This window comes from Ranitomeya variabilis, chromosome 5, assembly GCF_051348905.1.
Source record: "Ranitomeya variabilis isolate aRanVar5 chromosome 5, aRanVar5.hap1, whole genome shotgun sequence".
Taxonomy (NCBI): domain Eukaryota; kingdom Metazoa; phylum Chordata; class Amphibia; order Anura; family Dendrobatidae; genus Ranitomeya; species Ranitomeya variabilis.
The window spans coordinates 245,509,257-245,534,821 of NC_135236.1; the positions used below are offsets into that span (position 1 = coordinate 245,509,257).

The 25,565-nt window shown below is 45.9% G+C and overlaps 37 non-coding genes across 37 annotated transcripts; all 37 read right to left on the minus strand.

Annotated features, from left to right (window-relative positions):
- Positions 1–659: 659 nt before the first annotated feature.
- TRNAI-AAU (transfer RNA isoleucine (anticodon AAU)) lies at positions 660–733 on the minus strand. The gene has a single exon. It is a non-coding gene; the product is annotated as a tRNA-Ile (tRNA).
- A 210-nt stretch (positions 734–943) lies between these two features.
- TRNAD-GUC (transfer RNA aspartic acid (anticodon GUC)) lies at positions 944–1,015 on the minus strand. The gene has a single exon. It is a non-coding gene; the product is annotated as a tRNA-Asp (tRNA).
- Positions 1,016–2,009: 994 nt separating this feature from the next.
- TRNAD-GUC (transfer RNA aspartic acid (anticodon GUC)) lies at positions 2,010–2,081 on the minus strand. Its single transcript has one exon. It is a non-coding gene; the product is annotated as a tRNA-Asp (tRNA).
- Positions 2,082–3,076: 995 nt separating this feature from the next.
- Positions 3,077–3,148, minus strand: TRNAD-GUC (transfer RNA aspartic acid (anticodon GUC)). Its single transcript has one exon. It is a non-coding gene; the product is annotated as a tRNA-Asp (tRNA).
- A 711-nt stretch (positions 3,149–3,859) lies between these two features.
- On the minus strand, positions 3,860–3,933 carry TRNAI-AAU (transfer RNA isoleucine (anticodon AAU)). The gene has a single exon. It is a non-coding gene; the product is annotated as a tRNA-Ile (tRNA).
- Positions 3,934–4,926: 993 nt separating this feature from the next.
- On the minus strand, positions 4,927–5,000 carry TRNAI-AAU (transfer RNA isoleucine (anticodon AAU)). Its single transcript has one exon. It is a non-coding gene; the product is annotated as a tRNA-Ile (tRNA).
- Positions 5,001–5,210: 210 nt separating this feature from the next.
- Positions 5,211–5,282, minus strand: TRNAD-GUC (transfer RNA aspartic acid (anticodon GUC)). Its single transcript has one exon. It is a non-coding gene; the product is annotated as a tRNA-Asp (tRNA).
- Positions 5,283–5,993: 711 nt separating this feature from the next.
- TRNAI-AAU (transfer RNA isoleucine (anticodon AAU)) lies at positions 5,994–6,067 on the minus strand. Its single transcript has one exon. It is a non-coding gene; the product is annotated as a tRNA-Ile (tRNA).
- Positions 6,068–7,342: 1,275 nt separating this feature from the next.
- On the minus strand, positions 7,343–7,414 carry TRNAD-GUC (transfer RNA aspartic acid (anticodon GUC)). The gene has a single exon. It is a non-coding gene; the product is annotated as a tRNA-Asp (tRNA).
- A 995-nt stretch (positions 7,415–8,409) lies between these two features.
- TRNAD-GUC (transfer RNA aspartic acid (anticodon GUC)) lies at positions 8,410–8,481 on the minus strand. The gene has a single exon. It is a non-coding gene; the product is annotated as a tRNA-Asp (tRNA).
- Positions 8,482–9,192: 711 nt separating this feature from the next.
- TRNAI-AAU (transfer RNA isoleucine (anticodon AAU)) lies at positions 9,193–9,266 on the minus strand. Its single transcript has one exon. It is a non-coding gene; the product is annotated as a tRNA-Ile (tRNA).
- Positions 9,267–10,259: 993 nt separating this feature from the next.
- Positions 10,260–10,333, minus strand: TRNAI-AAU (transfer RNA isoleucine (anticodon AAU)). The gene has a single exon. It is a non-coding gene; the product is annotated as a tRNA-Ile (tRNA).
- Positions 10,334–10,542: 209 nt separating this feature from the next.
- On the minus strand, positions 10,543–10,614 carry TRNAD-GUC (transfer RNA aspartic acid (anticodon GUC)). The gene has a single exon. It is a non-coding gene; the product is annotated as a tRNA-Asp (tRNA).
- Positions 10,615–11,325: 711 nt separating this feature from the next.
- Positions 11,326–11,399, minus strand: TRNAI-AAU (transfer RNA isoleucine (anticodon AAU)). Its single transcript has one exon. It is a non-coding gene; the product is annotated as a tRNA-Ile (tRNA).
- A 992-nt stretch (positions 11,400–12,391) lies between these two features.
- On the minus strand, positions 12,392–12,465 carry TRNAI-AAU (transfer RNA isoleucine (anticodon AAU)). The gene has a single exon. It is a non-coding gene; the product is annotated as a tRNA-Ile (tRNA).
- A 210-nt stretch (positions 12,466–12,675) lies between these two features.
- TRNAD-GUC (transfer RNA aspartic acid (anticodon GUC)) lies at positions 12,676–12,747 on the minus strand. Its single transcript has one exon. It is a non-coding gene; the product is annotated as a tRNA-Asp (tRNA).
- A 711-nt stretch (positions 12,748–13,458) lies between these two features.
- TRNAI-AAU (transfer RNA isoleucine (anticodon AAU)) lies at positions 13,459–13,532 on the minus strand. The gene has a single exon. It is a non-coding gene; the product is annotated as a tRNA-Ile (tRNA).
- A 210-nt stretch (positions 13,533–13,742) lies between these two features.
- Positions 13,743–13,814, minus strand: TRNAD-GUC (transfer RNA aspartic acid (anticodon GUC)). Its single transcript has one exon. It is a non-coding gene; the product is annotated as a tRNA-Asp (tRNA).
- A 711-nt stretch (positions 13,815–14,525) lies between these two features.
- On the minus strand, positions 14,526–14,599 carry TRNAI-AAU (transfer RNA isoleucine (anticodon AAU)). Its single transcript has one exon. It is a non-coding gene; the product is annotated as a tRNA-Ile (tRNA).
- Positions 14,600–14,810: 211 nt separating this feature from the next.
- On the minus strand, positions 14,811–14,882 carry TRNAD-GUC (transfer RNA aspartic acid (anticodon GUC)). The gene has a single exon. It is a non-coding gene; the product is annotated as a tRNA-Asp (tRNA).
- A 711-nt stretch (positions 14,883–15,593) lies between these two features.
- Positions 15,594–15,667, minus strand: TRNAI-AAU (transfer RNA isoleucine (anticodon AAU)). Its single transcript has one exon. It is a non-coding gene; the product is annotated as a tRNA-Ile (tRNA).
- A 210-nt stretch (positions 15,668–15,877) lies between these two features.
- On the minus strand, positions 15,878–15,949 carry TRNAD-GUC (transfer RNA aspartic acid (anticodon GUC)). Its single transcript has one exon. It is a non-coding gene; the product is annotated as a tRNA-Asp (tRNA).
- A 711-nt stretch (positions 15,950–16,660) lies between these two features.
- TRNAI-AAU (transfer RNA isoleucine (anticodon AAU)) lies at positions 16,661–16,734 on the minus strand. Its single transcript has one exon. It is a non-coding gene; the product is annotated as a tRNA-Ile (tRNA).
- A 210-nt stretch (positions 16,735–16,944) lies between these two features.
- Positions 16,945–17,016, minus strand: TRNAD-GUC (transfer RNA aspartic acid (anticodon GUC)). The gene has a single exon. It is a non-coding gene; the product is annotated as a tRNA-Asp (tRNA).
- Positions 17,017–17,727: 711 nt separating this feature from the next.
- Positions 17,728–17,801, minus strand: TRNAI-AAU (transfer RNA isoleucine (anticodon AAU)). Its single transcript has one exon. It is a non-coding gene; the product is annotated as a tRNA-Ile (tRNA).
- A 210-nt stretch (positions 17,802–18,011) lies between these two features.
- Positions 18,012–18,083, minus strand: TRNAD-GUC (transfer RNA aspartic acid (anticodon GUC)). The gene has a single exon. It is a non-coding gene; the product is annotated as a tRNA-Asp (tRNA).
- A 711-nt stretch (positions 18,084–18,794) lies between these two features.
- On the minus strand, positions 18,795–18,868 carry TRNAI-AAU (transfer RNA isoleucine (anticodon AAU)). The gene has a single exon. It is a non-coding gene; the product is annotated as a tRNA-Ile (tRNA).
- Positions 18,869–19,078: 210 nt separating this feature from the next.
- On the minus strand, positions 19,079–19,150 carry TRNAD-GUC (transfer RNA aspartic acid (anticodon GUC)). The gene has a single exon. It is a non-coding gene; the product is annotated as a tRNA-Asp (tRNA).
- Positions 19,151–19,861: 711 nt separating this feature from the next.
- Positions 19,862–19,935, minus strand: TRNAI-AAU (transfer RNA isoleucine (anticodon AAU)). Its single transcript has one exon. It is a non-coding gene; the product is annotated as a tRNA-Ile (tRNA).
- Positions 19,936–20,928: 993 nt separating this feature from the next.
- TRNAI-AAU (transfer RNA isoleucine (anticodon AAU)) lies at positions 20,929–21,002 on the minus strand. Its single transcript has one exon. It is a non-coding gene; the product is annotated as a tRNA-Ile (tRNA).
- Positions 21,003–21,212: 210 nt separating this feature from the next.
- Positions 21,213–21,284, minus strand: TRNAD-GUC (transfer RNA aspartic acid (anticodon GUC)). Its single transcript has one exon. It is a non-coding gene; the product is annotated as a tRNA-Asp (tRNA).
- A 711-nt stretch (positions 21,285–21,995) lies between these two features.
- Positions 21,996–22,069, minus strand: TRNAI-AAU (transfer RNA isoleucine (anticodon AAU)). Its single transcript has one exon. It is a non-coding gene; the product is annotated as a tRNA-Ile (tRNA).
- Positions 22,070–22,280: 211 nt separating this feature from the next.
- On the minus strand, positions 22,281–22,352 carry TRNAD-GUC (transfer RNA aspartic acid (anticodon GUC)). The gene has a single exon. It is a non-coding gene; the product is annotated as a tRNA-Asp (tRNA).
- Positions 22,353–23,347: 995 nt separating this feature from the next.
- Positions 23,348–23,419, minus strand: TRNAD-GUC (transfer RNA aspartic acid (anticodon GUC)). Its single transcript has one exon. It is a non-coding gene; the product is annotated as a tRNA-Asp (tRNA).
- Positions 23,420–24,130: 711 nt separating this feature from the next.
- TRNAI-AAU (transfer RNA isoleucine (anticodon AAU)) lies at positions 24,131–24,204 on the minus strand. The gene has a single exon. It is a non-coding gene; the product is annotated as a tRNA-Ile (tRNA).
- A 993-nt stretch (positions 24,205–25,197) lies between these two features.
- Positions 25,198–25,271, minus strand: TRNAI-AAU (transfer RNA isoleucine (anticodon AAU)). The gene has a single exon. It is a non-coding gene; the product is annotated as a tRNA-Ile (tRNA).
- Positions 25,272–25,481: 210 nt separating this feature from the next.
- TRNAD-GUC (transfer RNA aspartic acid (anticodon GUC)) lies at positions 25,482–25,553 on the minus strand. Its single transcript has one exon. It is a non-coding gene; the product is annotated as a tRNA-Asp (tRNA).
- Between the last annotated feature and the right edge of the window lie 12 nt (positions 25,554–25,565).

Genomic DNA, 25,565 nt, shown 5'->3' on the forward strand with positions numbered 1-25,565 from the left:
ATGTGACTGATCAGATGAACCACTGTTGGCCAGGCTCCTTTTTCGTTTGGGCACTTTCAGACAAGGGAGGTGAGACTGTGAAGAAAACTGCCATTTTTGGGAGAGAAAGAGCAGCCGCCCTAATGATGGCAAAGCTGTCTATAGTGTCTGGGAGCTTTTGTCAAACTCTTGCTCAGCTGACCTATAATGGCCTCATTCAGACAGCTGTATTTTCAGCACAGCATACTGACCCTAGCATGACCTAATATCAAGTCTAATAAGTTAAAGATTGCAGCAGCTACATTGATACATCACCAGAACCGCCGTCAGTGCATGGTTACGGAAACAGAACTTCCATCAGCATATGACTACATCAGCATACGAGTTCAACACAAGACCCATCATCAGTACATGAATACAGCACCAGAGCCACCATCAGCACATAAACACAGCACCAAGTTTAACACAGAGATCAATTGCAATGACTATACTATATGCTTGCTACAGGCTTTAAATAACACCACACCATAGGAACAGCTACTTCTCCAAATCAGTTAGGCATGCAATTCTACACAGAAAACACTATGAACAAAATGCGGAGTAAAAAGAAACAAGCTTCAGCATCTGCATCGACCCACCTGGGATGAAACGAGTGCACGGGACCTCTAAAAAGCTGTACTTGGCCCGTACGGGGATCGAACCCGCGACCTTGGCGTTATTAGCACCACGCTCTAACCAACTGAGCTAACCGGCCATGGGCGTGGCGTTTATCCCCTACGGAAAGAACTGGTAATAGGTATGAGTGCAATCATTCCGTTTTGGGGTGGGATGGATTTATCACACATGTAGTGACTTTTGGTGGCAGTAAAGTGACAATCAAACAATAAAATATCAAAAGCTCCTGAATATGAATTTTTTGCCATCTCGATCAGCTTCTCGTAGCAAATTCAAGAATATAAGAGGCCTCCCCGTCGGGGAATCGAACCCCGGTCTCCCGCGTGACAGGCGGGGATACTTACCACTATACTAACGAGGATTGGCTGTGTCGTCACCTCTGACATCACAGTCCGATAAAGTGCACACGTGGTATGTGACTGATCAGATGAACCACTGTTGGCCAGGCTCCTTTTTCGTTTGGGCACTTTCAGACAAGGGAGGTGAGACTGTGAAGAAAACTGCCATTTTTGGGAGAGAAAGAGCAGCCGCCCTAATGATGGCAAAGCTGTCTATAGTGTCTGGGAGCTTTTGTCAAACTCTTGCTCAGCTGACCTATAATGGCCTCATTCAGACAGCTGTATTTTCAGCACAGCATACTGACCCTAGCATGACCTAATATCAAGTCTAATAAGTTAAAGATTGCAGCAGCTACATTGATACATCACCAGAACCGCCGTCAGTGCATGGTTACGGAAACAGAACTTCCATCAGCATATGACTACATCAGCATACGAGTTCAACACAAGACCCATCATCAGTACATGAATACAGCACCAGAGCCACCATCAGCACATAAACACAGCACCAAGTTTAACACAGAGATCAATTGCAATGACTATACTATATGCTTGCTACAGGCTTTAAATAACACCACACCATAGGAACAGCTACTTCTCCAAATCAGTTAGGCATGCAATTCTACACAGAAAACACTATGAACAAAATGCGGAGTAAAAAGAAACAAGCTTCAGCATCTGCATCGACCCACCTGGGATGAAACGAGTGCACGGGACCTCTAAAAAGCTGTACTTAGCCCGTACGGGGATCGAACCCGCGACCTTGGCGTTATTAGCACCACGCTCTAACCAACTGAGCTAACCGGCCATGGGCGTGGCGTTTATCCCCTACGGAAAGAACTGGTAATAGGTATGAGCGCAATCATTCCGTTTTGGGGGGGATGGATTTATCACACATGTAGTGACTTTTGGTGGCAGTAAAGTGACAATCAAACAATAAAATATCAAAAGCTCCTGAATATGAATTTTTTGCCATCTCGATCAGCTTCTCGTAGCAAATTCAAGAATATAAGAGGCCTCCCCGTCGGGGAATCGAACCCCGGTCTCCCGCGTGACAGGCGGGGATACTTACCACTATACTAACGAGGATTGGCTGTGTCGTCACCTCTGACATCACAGTCCGATAAAGTGCACACGTGGTATGTGACTGATCAGATGAACCACTGTTGGCCAGGCTCCTTTTTCGTTTGGGCACTTTCAGACAAGGGAGGTGAGACTGTGAAGAAAACTGCCATTTTTGGGAGAGAAAGAGCAGCCGCCCTAATGATGGCAAAGCTGTCTATAGTGTCTGGGAGCTTTTGTCAAACTCTTGCTCAGCTGACCTATAATGGCCTCATTCAGACAGCTGTATTTTCAGCACAGCATACTGACCCTAGCATGACCTAATATCAAGTCTAATAAGTTAAAGATTGCAGCAGCTACATTGATACATCACCAGAACCGCCGTCAGTGCATGGTTACGGAAACAGAACTTCCATCAGCATATGACTACATCAGCATACGAGTTCAACACAAGACCCATCATCAGTACATGAATACAGCACCAGAGCCACCATCAGCACATAAACACAGCACCAAGTTTAACACAGAGATCAATTGCAATGACTATACTATATGCTTGCTACAGGCTTTAAATAACACCACACCATAGGAACAGCTACTTCTCCAAATCAGTTAGGCATGCAATTCTACACAGAAAACACTATGAACAAAATGCGGAGTAAAAAGAAACAAGCTTCAGCATCTGCATCGACCCACCTGGGATGAAACGAGTGCACGGGACCTCTAAAAAGCTGTACTTGGCCCGTACGGGGATTGAACCCGCGACCTTGGCGTTATTAGCACCACGCTCTAACCAACTGAGCTAACCGGCCATGGGCGTGGCGTTTATCCCCTACGGAAATAACTGGTAATAGGTATGAGTGCAATCATTCCGTTTTGGGGGGGGATGGATTTATCACACATGTAGTGACTTTTGGTGGCAGTAAAGTGACAATCAAACAATAAAATATCAAAAGCTCCTGAATATGAATTTTTTGCCATCTCGATCAGCTTCTCGTAGCAAATTCAAGAATATAAGAGGCCTCCCCGTCGGGGAATCGAACCCCGGTCTCCCGCGTGACAGGCGGGGATACTTACCACTATACTAACGAGGATTGGCTGTGTCGTCACCTCTGACATCACAGTCCGATAAAGTGCACACGTGGTATGTGACTGATCAGATGAACCACTGTTGGCCAGGCTCCTTTTTCGTTTGGGCACTTTCAGACAAGGGAGGTGAGACTGTGAAGAAAACTGCCATTTTTGGGAGAGAAAGAGCAGCCGCCCTAATGATGGCAAAGCTGTCTATAGTGTCTGGGAGCTTTTGTCAAACTCTTGCTCAGCTGACCTATAATGGCCTCATTCAGACAGCTGTATTTTCAGCACAGCATACTGACCCTAGCATGACCTAATATCAAGTCTAATAAGTTAAAGATTGCAGCAGCTACATTGATACATCACCAGAACCGCCGTCAGTGCATGGTTACGGAAACAGAACTTCCATCAGCATATGACTACATCAGCATACGAGTTCAACACAAGACCCATCATCAGTACATGAATACAGCACCAGAGCCACCATCAGCACATAAACACAGCACCAAGTTTAACACAGAGATCAATTGCAATGACTATACTATATGCTTGCTACAGGCTTTAAATAACACCACACCATAGGAACAGCTACTTCTCCAAATCAGTTAGGCATGCAATTCTACACAGAAAACACTATGAACAAAATGCGGAGTAAAAAGAAACAAGCTTCAGCATCTGCATCGACCCACCTGGGATGAAACGAGTGCACGGGACCTCTAAAAAGCTGTACTTGGCCCGTACGGGGATCGAACCCGCGACCTTGGCGTTATTAGCACCACGCTCTAACCAACTGAGCTAACCGGCCATGGGCGTGGCGTTTATCCCCTACGGAAAGAACTGGTAATAGGTATGAGCGCAATCATTCCGTTTTGGGGGGGGATGGATTTATCACACATGTAGTGACTTTTGGTGGCAGTAAAGTGACAATCAAACAATAAAATATCAAAAGCTCCTGAATATGAATTTTTTGCCATCTCGATCAGCTTCTCGTAGCAAATTCAAGAATATAAGAGGCCTCCCCGTCGGGGAATCAAACCCCGGTCTCCCGCGTGACAGGCGGGGATACTTACCACTATACTAACGAGGATTGGCTGTGTCGTCACCTCTGACATCACAGTCCGATAAAGTGCACACGTGGTATGTGACTGATCAGATGAACCACTGTTGGCCAGGCTCCTTTTTCGTTTGGGCACTTTCAGACAAGGGAGGTGAGACTGTGAAGAAAACTGCCATTTTTGGGAGAGAAAGAGCAGCCGCCCTAATGATGGCAAAGCTGTCTATAGTGTCTGGGAGCTTTTGTCAAACTCTTGCTCAGCTGACCTATAATGGCCTCATTCAGACAGCTGTATTTTCAGCACAGCATACTGACCCTAGCATGACCTAATATCAAGTCTAATAAGTTAAAGATTGCAGCAGCTACATTGATACATCACCAGAACCGCCGTCAGTGCATGGTTACGGAAACAGAACTTCCATCAGCATATGACTACATCAGCATACGAGTTCAACACAAGACCCATCATCAGTACATGAATACAGCACCAGAGCCACCATCAGCACATAAACACAGCACCAAGTTTAACACAGAGATCAATTGCAATGACTATACTATATGCTTGCTACAGGCTTTAAATAACACCACACCATAGGAACAGCTACTTCTCCAAATCAGTTAGGCATGCAATTCTACACAGAAAACACTATGAACAAAATGCGGAGTAAAAAGAAACAAGCTTCAGCATCTGCATCGACCCACCTGGGATGAAACGAGTGCATGGGACCTCTAAAAAGCTGTACTTGGCCCGTACGGGGATCGAACCCGCGACCTTGGCGTTATTAGCACCACGCTCTAACCAACTGAGCTAACCGGCCATGGGCGTGGCGTTTATCCCCTACGGAAAGAACTGGTAATAGGTATGAGCGCAATCATTCCGTTTTGGGGGGGGATGGATTTATCACACATGTAGTGACTTTTGGTGGCAGTAAAGTGACAATCAAACAATAAAATATCAAAAGCTCCTGAATATGAATTTTTTGCCATCTCGATCAGCTTCTCGTAGCAAATTCAAGAATATAAGAGGCCTCCCCGTCGGGGAATCGAACCCCGGTCTCCCGCGTGACAGGCGGGGATACTTACCACTATACTAACGAGGATTGGCTGTGTCGTCACCTCTGACATCACAGTCCGATAAAGTGCACACGTGGTATGTGACTGATCAGATGAACCACTGTTGGCCAGGCTCCTTTTTCGTTTGGGCACTTTCAGACAAGGGAGGTGAGACTGTGAAGAAAACTGCCATTTTTGGGAGAGAAAGAGCAGCCGCCCTAATGATGGCAAAGCTGTCTATAGTGTCTGGGAGCTTTTGTCAAACTCTTGCTCAGCTGACCTATAATGGCCTCATTCAGACAGCTGTATTTTCAGCACAGCATACTGACCCTAGCATGACCTAATATCAAGTCTAATAAGTTAAAGATTGCAGCAGCTACATTGATACATCACCAGAACCGCCGTCAGTGCATGGTTACGGAAACAGAACTTCCATCAGCATATGACTACATCAGCATACGAGTTCAACACAAGACCCATCATCAGTACATGAATACAGCACCAGAGCCACCATCAGCACATAAACACAGCACCAAGTTTAACACAGAGATCAATTGCAATGACTATACTATATGCTTGCTACAGGCTTTAAATAACACCACACCATAGGAACAGCTACTTCTCCAAATCAGTTAGGCATGCAATTCTACACAGAAAACACTATGAACAAAATGCGGAGTAAAAAGAAACAAGCTTCAGCATCTGCATCGACCCACCTGGGATGAAACGAGTGCACGGGACCTCTAAAAAGCTGTACTTGGCCCGTACGGGGATCGAACCCGCGACCTTGGCGTTATTAGCACCACGCTCTAACCAACTGAGCTAACCGGCCATGGGCGTGGCGTTTATCCCCTACGGAAAGAACTGGTAATAGGTATGAGCGCAATCATTCCGTTTTGGGGGGGATGGATTTATCACACATGTAGTGACTTTTGGTGGCAGTAAAGTGACAATCAAACAATAAAATATCAAAAGCTCCTGAATATGAATTTTTTGCCATCTCGATCAGCTTCTCGTAGCAAATTCAAGAATATAAGAGGCCTCCCCGTCGGGGAATCGAACCCCGGTCTCCCGCGTGACAGGCAGGGATACTTACCACTATACTAACGAGGATTGGCTGTGTCGTCACCTCTGACATCACAGTCCGATAAAGTGCACACGTGGTATGTGACTGATCAGATGAACCACTGTTGGCCAGGCTCCTTTTTCGTTTGGGCACTTTCAGACAAGGGAGGTGAGACTGTGAAGAAAACTGCCATTTTTGGGAGAGAAAGAGCAGCCGCCCTAATGATGGCAAAGCTGTCTATAGTGTCTGGGAGCTTTTGTCAAACTCTTGCTCAGCTGACCTATAATGGCCTCATTCAGACAGCTGTATTTTCAGCACAGCATACTGACCCTAGCATGACCTAATATCAAGTCTAATAAGTTAAAGATTGCAGCAGCTACATTGATACATCACCAGAACCGCCGTCAGTGCATGGTTACGGAAACAGAACTTCCATCAGCATATGACTACATCAGCATACGAGTTCAACACAAGACCCATCATCAGTACATGAATACAGCACCAGAGCCACCATCAGCACATAAACACAGCACCAAGTTTAACACAGAGATCAATTGCAATGACTATACTATATGCTTGCTACAGGCTTTAAATAACACCACACCATAGGAACAGCTACTTCTCCAAATCAGTTAGGCATGCAATTCTACACAGAAAACACTATGAACAAAATGCGGAGTAAAAAGAAACAAGCTTCAGCATCTGCATCGACCCACCTGGGATGAAACGAGTGCACGGGACCTCTAAAAAGCTGTACTTAGCCCGTACGGGGATCGAACCCGCGACCTTGGCGTTATTAGCACCACGCTCTAACCAACTGAGCTAACCGGCCATGGGCGTGGCGTTTATCCCCTACGGAAAGAACTGGTAATAGGTATGAGCGCAATCATTCCGTTTTGGGGGGGATGGATTTATCACACATGTAGTGACTTTTGGTGGCAGTAAAGTGACAATCAAACAATAAAATATCAAAAGCTCCTGAATATGAATTTTTTGCCATCTCGATCAGCTTCTCGTAGCAAATTCAAGAATATAAGAGGCCTCCCCGTCGGGGAATCGAACCCCGGTCTCCCGCGTGACAGGCGGGGATACTTACCACTATACTAACGAGGATTGGCTGTGTCGTCACCTCTGACATCACAGTCCGATAAAGTGCACACGTGGTATGTGACTGATCAGATGAACCACTGTTGGCCAGGCTCCTTTTTCGTTTGGGCACTTTCAGACAAGGGAGGTGAGACTGTGAAGAAAACTGCCATTTTTGGGAGAGAAAGAGCAGCCGCCCTAATGATGGCAAAGCTGTCTATAGTGTCTGGGAGCTTTTGTCAAACTCTTGCTCAGCTGACCTATAATGGCCTCATTCAGACAGCTGTATTTTCAGCACAGCATACTGACCCTAGCATGACCTAATATCAAGTCTAATAAGTTAAAGATTGCAGCAGCTACATTGATACATCACCAGAACCGCCGTCAGTGCATGGTTACGGAAACAGAACTTCCATCAGCATATGACTACATCAGCATACGAGTTCAACACAAGACCCATCATCAGTACATGAATACAGCACCAGAGCCACCATCAGCACATAAACACAGCACCAAGTTTAACACAGAGATCAATTGCAATGACTATACTATATGCTTGCTACAGGCTTTAAATAACACCACACCATAGGAACAGCTACTTCTCCAAATCAGTTAGGCATGCAATTCTACACAGAAAACACTATGAACAAAATGCGGAGTAAAAAGAAACAAGCTTCAGCATCTGCATCGACCCACCTGGGATGAAACGAGTGCACGGGACCTCTAAAAAGCTGTACTTGGCCCGTACGGGGATTGAACCCGCGACCTTGGCGTTATTAGCACCACGCTCTAACCAACTGAGCTAACCGGCCATGGGCGTGGCGTTTATCCCCTACGGAAATAACTGGTAATAGGTATGAGTGCAATCATTCCGTTTTGGGGGGGGATGGATTTATCACACATGTAGTGACTTTTGGTGGCAGTAAAGTGACAATCAAACAATAAAATATCAAAAGCTCCTGAATATGAATTTTTTGCCATCTCGATCAGCTTCTCGTAGCAAATTCAAGAATATAAGAGGCCTCCCCGTCGGGGAATCGAACCCCGGTCTCCCGCGTGACAGGCGGGGATACTTACCACTATACTAACGAGGATTGGCTGTGTCGTCACCTCTGACATCACAGTCCGATAAAGTGCACACGTGGTATGTGACTGATCAGATGAACCACTGTTGGCCAGGCTCCTTTTTCGTTTGGGCACTTTCAGACAAGGGAGGTGAGACTGTGAAGAAAACTGCCATTTTTGGGAGAGAAAGAGCAGCCGCCCTAATGATGGCAAAGCTGTCTATAGTGTCTGGGAGCTTTTGTCAAACTCTTGCTCAGCTGACCTATAATGGCCTCATTCAGACAGCTGTATTTTCAGCACAGCATACTGACCCTAGCATGACCTAATATCAAGTCTAATAAGTTAAAGATTGCAGCAGCTACATTGATACATCACCAGAACCGCCGTCAGTGCATGGTTACGGAAACAGAACTTCCATCAGCATATGACTACATCAGCATACGAGTTCAACACAAGACCCATCATCAGTACATGAATACAGCACCAGAGCCACCATCAGCACATAAACACAGCACCAAGTTTAACACAGAGATCAATTGCAATGACTATACTATATGCTTGCTACAGGCTTTAAATAACACCACACCATAGGAACAGCTACTTCTCCAAATCAGTTAGGCATGCAATTCTACACAGAAAACACTATGAACAAAATGCGGAGTAAAAAGAAACAAGCTTCAGCATCTGCATCGACCCACCTGGGATGAAACGAGTGCACGGGACCTCTAAAAAGCTGTACTTGGCCCGTACGGGGATCGAACCCGCGACCTTGGCGTTATTAGCACCACGCTCTAACCAACTGAGCTAACCGGCCATGGGCGTGGCGTTTATCCCCTACGGAAAGAACTGGTAATAGGTATGAGCGCAATCATTCCGTTTTGGGGGGGGATGGATTTATCACACATGTAGTGACTTTTGGTGGCAGTAAAGTGACAATCAAACAATAAAATATCAAAAGCTCCTGAATATGAATTTTTTGCCATCTCGATCAGCTTCTCGTAGCAAATTCAAGAATATAAGAGGCCTCCCCGTCGGGGAATCAAACCCCGGTCTCCCGCGTGACAGGCGGGGATACTTACCACTATACTAACGAGGATTGGCTGTGTCGTCACCTCTGACATCACAGTCCGATAAAGTGCACACGTGGTATGTGACTGATCAGATGAACCACTGTTGGCCAGGCTCCTTTTTCGTTTGGGCACTTTCAGACAAGGGAGGTGAGACTGTGAAGAAAACTGCCATTTTTGGGAGAGAAAGAGCAGCCGCCCTAATGATGGCAAAGCTGTCTATAGTGTCTGGGAGCTTTTGTCAAACTCTTGCTCAGCTGACCTATAATGGCCTCATTCAGACAGCTGTATTTTCAGCACAGCATACTGACCCTAGCATGACCTAATATCAAGTCTAATAAGTTAAAGATTGCAGCAGCTACATTGATACATCACCAGAACCGCCGTCAGTGCATGGTTACGGAAACAGAACTTCCATCAGCATATGACTACATCAGCATACGAGTTCAACACAAGACCCATCATCAGTACATGAATACAGCACCAGAGCCACCATCAGCACATAAACACAGCACCAAGTTTAACACAGAGATCAATTGCAATGACTATACTATATGCTTGCTACAGGCTTTAAATAACACCACACCATAGGAACAGCTACTTCTCCAAATCAGTTAGGCATGCAATTCTACACAGAAAACACTATGAACAAAATGCGGAGTAAAAAGAAACAAGCTTCAGCATCTGCATCGACCCACCTGGGATGAAACGAGTGCACGGGACCTCTAAAAAGCTGTACTTGGCCCGTACGGGGATCGAACCCGCGACCTTGGCGTTATTAGCACCACGCTCTAACCAACTGAGCTAACCGGCCATGGGCGTGGCGTTTATCCCCTACGGAAAGAACTGGTAATAGGTATGAGCGCAATCATTCCGTTTTGGGGGGGATGGATTTATCACACATGTAGTGACTTTTGGTGGCAGTAAAGTGACAATCAAACAATAAAATATCAAAAGCTCCTGAATATGAATTTTTTGCCATCTCGATCAGCTTCTCGTAGCAAATTCAAGAATATAAGAGGCCTCCCCGTCGGGGAATCGAACCCCGGTCTCCCGCGTGACAGGCGGGGATACTTACCACTATACTAACGAGGATTGGCTGTGTCGTCACCTCTGACATCACAGTCCGATAAAGTGCACACGTGGTATGTGACTGATCAGATGAACCACTGTTGGCCAGGCTCCTTTTTCGTTTGGGCACTTTCAGACAAGGGAGGTGAGACTGTGAAGAAAACTGCCATTTTTGGGAGAGAAAGAGCAGCCGCCCTAATGATGGCAAAGCTGTCTATAGTGTCTGGGAGCTTTTGTCAAACTCTTGCTCAGCTGACCTATAATGGCCTCATTCAGACAGCTGTATTTTCAGCACAGCATACTGACCCTAGCATGACCTAATATCAAGTCTAATAAGTTAAAGATTGCAGCAGCTACATTGATACATCACCAGAACCGCCGTCAGTGCATGGTTACGGAAACAGAACTTCCATCAGCATATGACTACATCAGCATACGAGTTCAACACAAGACCCATCATCAGTACATGAATACAGCACCAGAGCCACCATCAGCACATAAACACAGCACCAAGTTTAACACAGAGATCAATTGCAATGACTATACTATATGCTTGCTACAGGCTTTAAATAACACCACACCATAGGAACAGCTACTTCTCCAAATCAGTTAGGCATGCAATTCTACACAGAAAACACTATGAACAAAATGCGGAGTAAAAAGAAACAAGCTTCAGCATCTGCATCGACCCACCTGGGATGAAACGAGTGCACGGGACCTCTAAAAAGCTGTACTTGGCCCGTACGGGGATCGAACCCGCGACCTTGGCGTTATTAGCACCACGCTCTAACCAACTGAGCTAACCGGCCATGGGCGTGGCGTTTATCCCCTACGGAAAGAACTGGTAATAGGTATGAGCGCAATCATTCCGTTTTGGGGGGGATGGATTTATCACACATGTAGTGACTTTTGGTGGCAGTAAAGTGACAATCAAACAATAAAATATCAAAAGCTCCTGAATATGAATTTTTTGCCATCTCGATCAGCTTCTCGTAGCAAATTCAAGAATATAAGAGGCCTCCCCGTCGGGGAATCGAACCCCGGTCTCCCGCGTGACAGGCAGGGATACTTACCACTATACTAACGAGGATTGGCTGTGTCGTCACCTCTGACATCACAGTCCGATAAAGTGCACACGTGGTATGTGACTGATCAGATGAACCACTGTTGGCCAGGCTCCTTTTTCGTTTGGGCACTTTCAGACAAGGGAGGTGAGACTGTGAAGAAAACTGCCATTTTTGGGAGAGAAAGAGCAGCCGCCCTAATGATGGCAAAGCTGTCTATAGTGTCTGGGAGCTTTTGTCAAACTCTTGCTCAGCTGACCTATAATGGCCTCATTCAGACAGCTGTATTTTCAGCACAGCATACTGACCCTAGCATGACCTAATATCAAGTCTAATAAGTTAAAGATTGCAGCAGCTACATTGATACATCACCAGAACCGCCGTCAGTGCATGGTTACGGAAACAGAACTTCCATCAGCATATGACTACATCAGCATACGAGTTCAACACAAGACCCATCATCAGTACATGAATACAGCACCAGAGCCACCATCAGCACATAAACACAGCACCAAGTTTAACACAGAGATCAATTGCAATGACTATACTATATGCTTGCTACAGGCTTTAAATAACACCACACCATAGGAACAGCTACTTCTCCAAATCAGTTAGGCATGCAATTCTACACAGAAAACACTATGAACAAAATGCGGAGTAAAAAGAAACAAGCTTCAGCATCTGCATCGACCCACCTGGGATGAAACGAGTGCACGGGACCTCTAAAAAGCTGTACTTGGCCCGTACGGGGATCGAACCCGCGACCTTGGCGTTATTAGCACCACGCTCTAACCAACTGAGCTAACCGGCCATGGGCGTGGCGTTTATCCCCTACGGAAAGAACTGGTAATAGGTATGAGCGCAATCATTCCGTTTTGGGGGGGGATGGATTTATCACACATGTAGTGACTTTTGGTGGCAGTAAAGTGACAATCAAACAATAAAATATCAAAAGCTCCTGAATATGAATTTTTTGCCATCTCGATCAGCTTCTCGTAGCAAATTCAAGAATATAAGAGGCCTCCCCGTCGGGGAATCGAACCCCGGTCTCCCGCGTGACAGGCGGGGATACTTACCACTATACTAACGAGGATTGGCTGTGTCGTCACCTCTGACATCACAGTCCGATAAAGTGCACACGTGGTATGTGACTGATCAGATGAACCACTGTTGGCCAGGCTCCTTTTTCGTTTGGGCACTTTCAGACAAGGGAGGTGAGACTGTGAAGAAAACTGCCATTTTTGGGAGAGAAAGAGCAGCCGCCCTAATGATGGCAAAGCTGTCTATAGTGTCTGGGAGCTTTTGTCAAACTCTTGCTCAGCTGACCTATAATGGCCTCATTCAGACAGCTGTATTTTCAGCACAGCATACTGACCCTAGCATGACCTAATATCAAGTCTAATAAGTTAAAGATTGCAGCAGCTACATTGATACATCACCAGAACCGCCGTCAGTGCATGGTTACGGAAACAGAACTTCCATCAGCATATGACTACATCAGCATACGAGTTCAACACAAGACCCATCATCAGTACATGAATACAGCACCAGAGCCACCATCAGCACATAAACACAGCACCAAGTTTAACACAGAGATCAATTGCAATGACTATACTATATGCTTGCTACAGGCTTTAAATAACACCACACCATAGGAACAGCTACTTCTCCAAATCAGTTAGGCATGCAATTCTACACAGAAAACACTATGAACAAAATGCGGAGTAAAAAGAAACAAGCTTCAGCATCTGCATCGACCCACCTGGGATGAAACGAGTGCACGGGACCTCTAAAAAGCTGTACTTGGCCCGTACGGGGATCGAACCCGCGACCTTGGCGTTATTAGCACCACGCTCTAACCAACTGAGCTAACCGGCCATGGGCGTGGCGTTTATCCCCTACGGAAAGAACTGGTAATAGGTATGAGTGCAATCATTCCGTTTTGGGGGGGGATGGATTTATCACACATGTAGTGACTTTTGGTGGCAGTAAAGTGACAATCAAACAATAAAATATCAAAAGCTCCTGAATATGAATTTTTTGCCATCTCGATCAGCTTCTCGTAGCAAATTCAAGAATATAAGAGGCCTCCCCGTCGGGGAATCGAACCCCGGTCTCCCGCGTGACAGGCGGGGATACTTACCACTATACTAACGAGGATTGGCTGTGTCGTCACCTCTGACATCACAGTCCGATAAAGTGCACACGTGGTATGTGACTGATCAGATGAACCACTGTTGGCCAGGCTCCTTTTTCGTTTGGGCACTTTCAGACAAGGGAGGTGAGACTGTGAAGAAAACTGCCATTTTTGGGAGAGAAAGAGCAGCCGCCCTAATGATGGCAAAGCTGTCTATAGTGTCTGGGAGCTTTTGTCAAACTCTTGCTCAGCTGACCTATAATGGCCTCATTCAGACAGCTGTATTTTCAGCACAGCATACTGACCCTAGCATGACCTAATATCAAGTCTAATAAGTTAAAGATTGCAGCAGCTACATTGATACATCACCAGAACCGCCGTCAGTGCATGGTTACGGAAACAGAACTTCCATCAGCATATGACTACATCAGCATACGAGTTCAACACAAGACCCATCATCAGTACATGAATACAGCACCAGAGCCACCATCAGCACATAAACACAGCACCAAGTTTAACACAGAGATCAATTGCAATGACTATACTATATGCTTGCTACAGGCTTTAAATAACACCACACCATAGGAACAGCTACTTCTCCAAATCAGTTAGGCATGCAATTCTACACAGAAAACACTATGAACAAAATGCGGAGTAAAAAGAAACAAGCTTCAGCATCTGCATCGACCCACCTGGGATGAAACGAGTGCACGGGACCTCTAAAAAGCTGTACTTGGCCCGTACGGGGATCGAACCCGCGACCTTGGCGTTATTAGCACCACGCTCTAACCAACTGAGCTAACCGGCCATGGGCGTGGCGTTTATCCCCTACGGAAAGAACTGGTAATAGGTATGAGCGCAATCATTCCGTTTTGGGGGGGGGATGGATTTATCACACATGTAGTGACTTTTGGTGGCAGTAAAGTGACAATCAAACAATAAAATATCAAAAGCTCCTGAATATGAATTTTTTGCCATCTCGATCAGCTTCTCGTAGCAAATTCAAGAATATAAGAGGCCTCCCCGTCGGGGAATCGAACCCCGGTCTCCCGCGTGACAGGCGGGGATACTTACCACTATACTAACGAGGATTGGCTGTGTCGTCACCTCTGACATCACAGTCCGATAAAGTGCACACGTGGTATGTGACTGATCAGATGAACCACTGTTGGCCAGGCTCCTTTTTCGTTTGGGCACTTTCAGACAAGGGAGGTGAGACTGTGAAGAAAACTGCCATTTTTGGGAGAGAAAGAGCAGCCGCCCTAATGATGGCAAAGCTGTCTATAGTGTCTGGGAGCTTTTGTCAAACTCTTGCTCAGCTGACCTATAATGGCCTCATTCAGACAGCTGTATTTTCAGCACAGCATACTGACCCTAGCATGACCTAATATCAAGTCTAATAAGTTAAAGATTGCAGCAGCTACATTGATACATCACCAGAACCGCCGTCAGTGCATGGTTACGGAAACAGAACTTCCATCAGCATATGACTACATCAGCATACGAGTTCAACACAAGACCCATCATCAGTACATGAATACAGCACCAGAGCCACCATCAGCACATAAACACAGCACCAAGTTTAACACAGAGATCAATTGCAATGACTATACTATATGCTTGCTACAGGCTTTAAATAACACCACACCATAGGAACAGCTACTTCTCCAAATCAGTTAGGCATGCAATTCTACACAGAAAACACTATGAACAAAATGCGGAGTAAAAAGAAACAAGCTTCAGCATCTGCATCGACCCACCTGGGATGAAACGAGTGCACGGGACCTCTAAAAAGCTGTACTTGGCCCGTACGGGGATCGAACCCGCGACCTTGGCGTTATTAGCACCACGCTCTAACCAACTGAGCTAACCGGCCATGGGCGTGGCGTTTATCCCCTACGGAAAGAACTGGTAATAGGTATGAGCGCAATCATTCCGTTTTGGGGGGGGATGGATTTATCACACATGTAGTGACTTTTGGTGGCAGTAAAGTGACAATCAAACAATAAAATATCAAAAGCTCCTGAATATGAATTTTTTGCCATCTCGATCAGCTTCTCGTAGCAAATTCAAGAATATAAGAGGCCTCCCCGTCGGGGAATCGAACCCCGGTCTCCCGCGTGACAGGCGGGGATACTTACCACTATACTAACGAGGATTGGCTGTGTCGTCACCTCTGACATCACAGTCCGATAAAGTGCACACGTGGTATGTGACTGATCAGATGAACCACTGTTGGCCAGGCTCCTTTTTCGTTTGGGCACTTTCAGACAAGGGAGGTGAGACTGTGAAGAAAACTGCCATTTTTGGGAGAGAAAGAGCAGCCGCCCTAATGATGGCAAAGCTGTCTATAGTGTCTGGGAGCTTTTGTCAAACTCTTGCTCAGCTGACCTATAATGGCCTCATTCAGACAGCTGTATTTTCAGCACAGCATACTGACCCTAGCATGACCTAATATCAAGTCTAATAAGTTAAAGATTGCAGCAGCTACATTGATACATCACCAGAACCGCCGTCAGTGCATGGTTACGGAAACAGAACTTCCATCAGCATATGACTACATCAGCATACGAGTTCAACACAAGACCCATCATCAGTACATGAATACAGCACCAGAGCCACCATCAGCACATAAACACAGCACCAAGTTTAACACAGAGATCAATTGCAATGACTATACTATATGCTTGCTACAGGCTTTAAATAACACCACACCATAGGAACAGCTACTTCTCCAAATCAGTTAGGCATGCAATTCTACACAGAAAACACTATGAACAAAATGCGGAGTAAAAAGAAACAAGCTTCAGCATCTGCATCGACCCACCTGGGATGAAACGAGTGCACGGGACCTCTAAAAAGCTGTACTTGGCCCGTACGGGGATCGAACCCGCGACCTTGGCGTTATTAGCACCACGCTCTAACCAACTGAGCTAACCGGCCATGGGCGTGGTGTTTATCCCCTACGGAAAGAACTGGTAATAGGTATGAGCGCAATCATTCCGTTTTGGGGGGGGATGGATTTATCACACATGTAGTGACTTTTGGTGGCAGTAAAGTGACAATCAAACAATAAAATATCAAAAGCTCCTGAATATGAATTTTTTGCCATCTCGATCAGCTTCTCGTAGCAAATTCAAGAATATAAGAGGCCTCCCCGTCGGGGAATCGAACCCCGGTCTCCCGCGTGACAGGCGGGGATACTTACCACTATACTAACGAGGATTGGCTGTGTCGTCACCTCTGACATCACAGTCCGATAAAGTGCACACGTGGTATGTGACTGATCAGATGAACCACTGTTGGCCAGGCTCCTTTTTCGTTTGGGCACTTTCAGACAAGGGAGGTGAGACTGTGAAGAAAACTGCCATTTTTGGGAGAGAAAGAGCAGCCGCCCTAATGATGGCAAAGCTGTCTATAGTGTCTGGGAGCTTTTGTCAAACTCTTGCTCAGCTGACCTATAATGGCCTCATTCAGACAGCTGTATTTTCAGCACAGCATACTGACCCTAGCATGACCTAATATCAAGTCTAATAAGTTAAAGATTGCAGCAGCTACATTGATACATCACCAGAACCGCCGTCAGTGCATGGTTACGGAAACAGAACTTCCATCAGCATATGACTACATCAGCATACGAGTTCAACACAAGACCCATCATCAGTACATGAATACAGCACCAGAGCCACCATCAGCACATAAACACAGCACCAAGTTTAACACAGAGATCAATTGCAATGACTATACTATATGCTTGCTACAGGCTTTAAATAACACCACACCATAGGAACAGCTACTTCTCCAAATCAGTTAGGCATGCAATTCTACACAGAAAACACTATGAACAAAATGCGGAGTAAAAAGAAACAAGCTTCAGCATCTGCATCGACCCACCTGGGATGAAACGAGTGCACGGGACCTCTAAAAAGCTGTACTTGGCCCGTACGGGGATCGAACCCGCGACCTTGGCGTTATTAGCACCACGCTCTAACCAACTGAGCTAACCGGCCATGGGCGTGGCGTTTATCCCCTACGGAAAGAACTGGTAATAGGTATGAGCGCAATCATTCCGTTTTGGGGGGGGATGGATTTATCACACATGTAGTGACTTTTGGTGGCAGTAAAGTGACAATCAAACAATAAAATATCAAAAGCTCCTGAATATGAATTTTTTGCCATCTCGATCAGCTTCTCGTAGCAAATTCAAGAATATAAGAGGCCTCCCCGTCGGGGAATCGAACCCCGGTCTCCCGCGTGACAGGCGGGGATACTTACCACTATACTAACGAGGATTGGCTGTGTCGTCACCTCTGACATCACAGTCCGATAAAGTGCACACGTGGTATGTGACTGATCAGATGAACCACTGTTGGCCAGGCTCCTTTTTCGTTTGGGCACTTTCAGACAAGGGAGGTGAGACTGTGAAGAAAACTGCCATTTTTGGGAGAGAAAGAGCAGCCGCCCTAATGATGGCAAAGCTGTCTATAGTGTCTGGGAGCTTTTGTCAAACTCTTGCTCAGCTGACCTATAATGGCCTCATTCAGACAGCTGTATTTTCAGCACAGCATACTGACCCTAGCATGACCTAATATCAAGTCTAATAAGTTAAAGATTGCAGCAGCTACATTGATACATCACCAGAACCGCCGTCAGTGCATGGTTACGGAAACAGAACTTCCATCAGCATATGACTACATCAGCATACGAGTTCAACACAAGACCCATCATCAGTACATGAATACAGCACCAGAGCCACCATCAGCACATAAACACAGCACCAAGTTTAACACAGAGATCAATTGCAATGACTATACTATATGCTTGCTACAGGCTTTAAATAACACCACACCATAGGAACAGCTACTTCTCCAAATCAGTTAGGCATGCAATTCTACACAGAAAACACTATGAACAAAATGCGGAGTAAAAAGAAACAAGCTTCAGCATCTGCATCGACCCACCTGGGATGAAACGAGTGCACGGGACCTCTAAAAAGCTGTACTTGGCCCGTACGGGGATCGAACCCGCGACCTTGGCGTTATTAGCACCACGCTCTAACCAACTGAGCTAACCGGCCATGGGCGTGGCGTTTATCCCCTACGGAAAGAACTGGTAATAGGTATGAGTGCAATCATTCCGTTTTGGGGGGGGATGGATTTATCACACATGTAGTGACTTTTGGTGGCAGTAAAGTGACAATCAAACAATAAAATATCAAAAGCTCCTGAATATGAATTTTTTGCCATCTCGATCAGCTTCTCGTAGCAAATTCAAGAATATAAGAGGCCTCCCCGTCGGGGAATCGAACCCCGGTCTCCCGCGTGACAGGCGGGGATACTTACCACTATACTAACGAGGATTGGCTGTGTCGTCACCTCTGACATCACAGTCCGATAAAGTGCACACGTGGTATGTGACTGATCAGATGAACCACTGTTGGCCAGGCTCCTTTTTCGTTTGGGCACTTTCAGACAAGGGAGGTGAGACTGTGAAGAAAACTGCCATTTTTGGGAGAGAAAGAGCAGCCGCCCTAATGATGGCAAAGCTGTCTATAGTGTCTGGGAGCTTTTGTCAAACTCTTGCTCAGCTGACCTATAATGGCCTCATTCAGACAGCTGTATTTTCAGCACAGCATACTGACCCTAGCATGACCTAATATCAAGTCTAATAAGTTAAAGATTGCAGCAGCTACATTGATACATCACCAGAACCGCCGTCAGTGCATGGTTACGGAAACAGAACTTCCATCAGCATATGACTACATCAGCATACGAGTTCAACACAAGACCCATCATCAGTACATGAATACAGCACCAGAGCCACCATCAGCACATAAACACAGCACCAAGTTTAACACAGAGATCAATTGCAATGACTATACTATATGCTTGCTACAGGCTTTAAATAACACCACACCATAGGAACAGCTACTTCTCCAAATCAGTTAGGCATGCAATTCTACACAGAAAACACTATGAACAAAATGCGGAGTAAAAAGAAACAAGCTTCAGCATCTGCATCGACCCACCTGGGATGAAACGAGTGCACGGGACCTCTAAAAAGCTGTACTTGGCCCGTACGGGGATCGAACCCGCGACCTTGGCGTTATTAGCACCACGCTCTAACCAACTGAGCTAACCGGCCATGGGCGTGGCGTTTATCCCCTACGGAAAGAACTGGTAATAGGTATGAGTGCAATCATTCCGTTTTGGGGGGGGATGGATTTATCACACATGTAGTGACTTTTGGTGGCAGTAAAGTGACAATCAAACAATAAAATATCAAAAGCTCCTGAATATGAATTTTTTGCCATCTCGATCAGCTTCTCGTAGCAAATTCAAGAATATAAGAGGCCTCCCCGTCGGGGAATCGAACCCCGGTCTCCCGCGTGACAGGCGGGGATACTTACCACTATGCTAACGAGGATTGGCTGTGTCGTCACCTCTGACATCACAGTCCGATAAAGTGCACACGTGGTATGTGACTGATCAGATGAACCACTGTTGGCCAGGCTCCTTTTTCGTTTGGGCACTTTCAGACAAGGGAGGTGAGACTGTGAAGAAAACTGCCATTTTTGGGAGAGAAAGAGCAGCCGCCCTAATGATGGCAAAGCTGTCTATAGTGTCTGGGAGCTTTTGTCAAACTCTTGCTCAGCTGACCTATAATGGCCTCATTCAGACAGCTGTATTTTCAGCACAGCATACTGACCCTAGCATGACCTAATATCAAGTCTAATAAGTTAAAGATTGCAGCAGCTACATTGATACATCACCAGAACCGCCGTCAGTGCATGGTTACGGAAACAGAACTTCCATCAGCATATGACTACATCAGCATACGAGTTCAACACAAGACCCATCATCAGTACATGAATACAGCACCAGAGCCACCATCAGCACATAAACACAGCACCAAGTTTAACACAGAGATCAATTGCAATGACTATACTATATGCTTGCTACAGGCTTTAAATAACACCACACCATAGGAACAGCTACTTCTCCAAATCAGTTAGGCATGCAATTCTACACAGAAAACACTATGAACAAAATGCGGAGTAAAAAGAAACAAGCTTCAGCATCTGCATCGACCCACCTGGGATGAAACGAGTGCACGGGACCTCTAAAAAGCTGTACTTGGCCCGTACGGGGATCGAACCCGCGACCTTGGCGTTATTAGCACCACGCTCTAACCAACTGAGCTAACCGGCCATGGGCGTGGCATTTATCCCCTACGGAAAGAACTGGTAATAGGTATGAGCGCAATCATTCCGTTTTGGGGGGGGATGGATTTATCACACATGTAGTGACTTTTGGTGGCAGTAAAGTGACAATCAAACAATAAAATATCAAAAGCTCCTGAATATGAATTTTTTGCCATCTCGATCAGCTTCTCGTAGCAAATTCAAGAATATAAGAGGCCTCCCCGTCGGGGAATCGAACCCCGGTCTCCCGCGTGACAGGCGGGGATACTTACCACTATACTAACGAGGATTGGCTGTGTCGTCACCTCTGACATCACAGTCCGATAAAGTGCACACGTGGTATGTGACTGATCAGATGAACCACTGTTGGCCAGGCTCCTTTTTCGTTTGGGCACTTTCAGACAAGGGAGGTGAGACTGTGAAGAAAACTGCCATTTTTGGGAGAGAAAGAGCAGCCGCCCTAATGATGGCAAAGCTGTCTATAGTGTCTGGGAGCTTTTGTCAAACTCTTGCTCAGCTGACCTATAATGGCCTCATTCAGACAGCTGTATTTTCAGCACAGCATACTGACCCTAGCATGACCTAATATCAAGTCTAATAAGTTAAAGATTGCAGCAGCTACATTGATACATCACCAGAACCGCCGTCAGTGCATGGTTACGGAAACAGAACTTCCATCAGCATATGACTACATCAGCATACGAGTTCAACACAAGACCCATCATCAGTACATGAATACAGCACCAGAGCCACCATCAGCACATAAACACAGCACCAAGTTTAACACAGAGATCAATTGCAATGACTATACTATATGCTTGCTACAGGCTTTAAATAACACCACACCATAGGAACAGCTACTTCTCCAAATCAGTTAGGCATGCAATTCTACACAGAAAACACTATGAACAAAATGCGGAGTAAAAAGAAACAAGCTTCAGCATCTGCATCGACCCACCTGGGATGAAACGAGTGCACGGGACCTCTAAAAAGCTGTACTTGGCCCGTACGGGGATCGAACCCGCGACCTTGGCGTTATTAGCACCACGCTCTAACCAACTGAGCTAACCGGCCATGGGCGTGGCGTTTATCCCCTACGGAAAGAACTGGTAATAGGTATGAGCGCAATCATTCCGTTTTGGGGGGGGGATGGATTTATCACACATGTAGTGACTTTTGGTGGCAGTAAAGTGACAATCAAACAATAAAATATCAAAAGCTCCTGAATATGAATTTTTTGCCATCTCGATCAGCTTCTCGTAGCAAATTCAAGAATATAAGAGGCCTCCCCGTCGGGGAATCGAACCCCGGTCTCCCGCGTGACAGGCGGGGATACTTACCACTATACTAACGAGGATTGGCTGTGTCGTCACCTCTGACATCACAGTCCGATAAAGTGCACACGTGGTATGTGACTGATCAGATGAACCACTGTTGGCCAGGCTCCTTTTTCGTTTGGGCACTTTCAGACAAGGGAGGTGAGACTGTGAAGAAAACTGCCATTTTTGGGAGAGAAAGAGCAGCCGCCCTAATGATGGCAAAGCTGTCTATAGTGTCTGGGAGCTTTTGTCAAACTCTTGCTCAGCTGACCTATAATGGCCTCATTCAGACAGCTGTATTTTCAGCACAGCATACTGACCCTAGCATGACCTAATATCAAGTCTAATAAGTTAAAGATTGCAGCAGCTACATTGATACATCACCAGAACCGCCGTCAGTGCATGGTTACGGAAACAGAACTTCCATCAGCATATGACTACATCAGCATACGAGTTCAACACAAGACCCATCATCAGTACATGAATACAGCACCAGAGCCACCATCAGCACATAAACACAGCACCAAGTTTAACACAGAGATCAATTGCAATGACTATACTATATGCTTGCTACAGGCTTTAAATAACACCACACCATAGGAACAGCTACTTCTCCAAATCAGTTAGGCATGCAATTCTACACAGAAAACACTATGAACAAAATGCGGAGTAAAAAGAAACAAGCTTCAGCATCTGCATCGACCCACCTGGGATGAAACGAGTGCACGGGACCTCTAAAAAGCTGTACTTGGCCTGTACGGGGATCGAACCCGCGACCTTGGCGTTATTAGCACCACGCTCTAACCAACTGAGCTAACCGGCCATGGGCGTGGCGTTTATCCCCTACGGAAAGAACTGGTAATAGGTATGAGCGCAATCATTCCGTTTTTGGGGGGGATGGATTTATCACACATGTAGTGACTTTTGGTGGCAGTAAAGTGACAATCAAACAATAAAATATCAAAAGCTCCTGAATATGAATTTTTTGCCATCTCGATCAGCTTCTCGTAGCAAATTCAAGAATATAAGAGGCCTCCCCGTCGGGGAATCGAACCCCGGTCTCCCGCTTGACAGGCGGGGATACTTACCACTATACTAACGAGGATTGGCTGTGTCGTCACCTCTGACATCACAGTCCGATAAAGTGCACACGTGGTATGTGACTGATCAGATGAACCACTGTTGGCCAGGCTCCTTTTTCGTTTGGGCACTTTCAGACAAGGGAGGTGAGACTGTGAAGAAAACTGCCATTTTTGGGAGAGAAAGAGCAGCCGCCCTAATGATGGCAAAGCTGTCTATAGTGTCTGGGAGCTTTTGTCAAACTCTTGCTCAGCTGACCTATAATGGCCTCATTCAGACAGCTGTATTTTCAGCACAGCATACTGACCCTAGCATGACCTAATATCAAGTCTAATAAGTTAAAGATTGCAGCAGCTACATTGATACATCACCAGAACCGCCGTCAGTGCATGGTTACGGAAACAGAACTTCCATCAGCATATGACTACATCAGCATACGAGTTCAACACAAGACCCATCATCAGTACATGAATACAGCACCAGAGCCACCATCAGCACATAAACACAGCACCAAGTTTAACACAGAGATCAATTGCAATGACTATACTATATGCTTGCTACAGGCTTTAAATAACACCACACCATAGGAACAGCTACTTCTCCAAATCAGTTAGGCATGCAATTCTACACAGAAAACACTATGAACAAAATGCGGAGTAAAAAGAAACAAGCTTCAGCATCTGCATCGACCCACCTGGGATGAAACGAGTGCACGGGACCTCTAAAAAGCTGTACTTGGCCCGTACGGGGATCGAACCCGCGACCTTGGCGTTATTAGCACCACGCTCTAACCAACTGAGCTAACCGGCCATGGGCGTGGCGTTTATCCCCTACGGAAAGAACTGGTAATAGGTATGAGCGCAATCATTCCGTTTTGGGGGGGGATGGATTTATCACACATGTAGTGACTTTTGGTGGCAGTAAAGTGACAATCAAACAATAAAATATCAAAAGCTCCTGAATATGAATTTTTTGCCATCTCGATCAGCTTCTCGTAGCAAATTCAAGAATATAAGAGGCCTCCCCATCGGGGAATCGAACCCCTTTCTCCCGCGTGACAGGCGGGGATACTTACCACTATACTAACGAGGATTGGCTGTGTCGTCACCTCTGACATCACAGTCCGATAAAGTGCACACGTGGTATGTGACTGATCAGATGAACCACTGTTGGCCAGGCTCCTTTTTCGTTTGGGCACTTTCAGACAAGGGAGGTGAGACTGTGAAGAAAACTGCCATTTTTGGGAGAGAAAGAGCAGCCGCCCTAATGATGGCAAAGCTGTCTATAGTGTCTGGGAGCTTTTGTCAAACTCTTGCTCAGCTGACCTATAATGGCCTCATTCAGACAGCTGTATTTTCAGCACAGCATACTGACCCTAGCATGACCTAATATCAAGTCTAATAAGTTAAAGATTGCAGCAGCTACATTGATACATCACCAGAACCGCCGTCAGTGCATGGTTACGGAAACAGAACTTCCATCAGCATATGACTACATCAGCATACGAGTTCAACACAAGACCCATCATCAGTACATGAATACAGCACCAGAGCCACCATCAGCACATAAACACAGCACCAAGTTTAACACAGAGATCAATTGCAATGACTATACTATATGCTTGCTACAGGCTTTAAATAACACCACACCATAGGAACAGCTACTTCTCCAAATCAGTTAGGCATGCAATTCTACACAGAAAACACTATGAACAAAATGCGGAGTAAAAAGAAACAAGCTTCAGCATCTGCATCGACCCACCTGGGATGAAACGAGTGCACGGGACCTCTAAAAAGCTGTACTTGGCCCGTACGGGGATCGAACCCGCGACCTTGGCGTTATTAGCACCACGCTCTAACCAACTGAGCTAACCGGCCATGGGCGTGGCATTTATCCCCTACGGAAAGAACCGGTAATAGGTATGAGCGCAATCATTCCGTTTTGGTGGGGGATGGATTTATCACACATGTAGTGACTTTTGGTGGCAGTAAAGTGACAATCAAACAATAAAATATCAAAAGCTCCTGAATATGAATTTTTTGCCATCTCGATCAGCTTCTCGTAGCAAATTCAAGAATATAAGAGGCCTCCCCGTCGGGGAATCGAACCCCGGTCTCCCGCGTGACAGGCGGGGATACTTACCACTATACTAACGAGGATTGGCTGTGTCG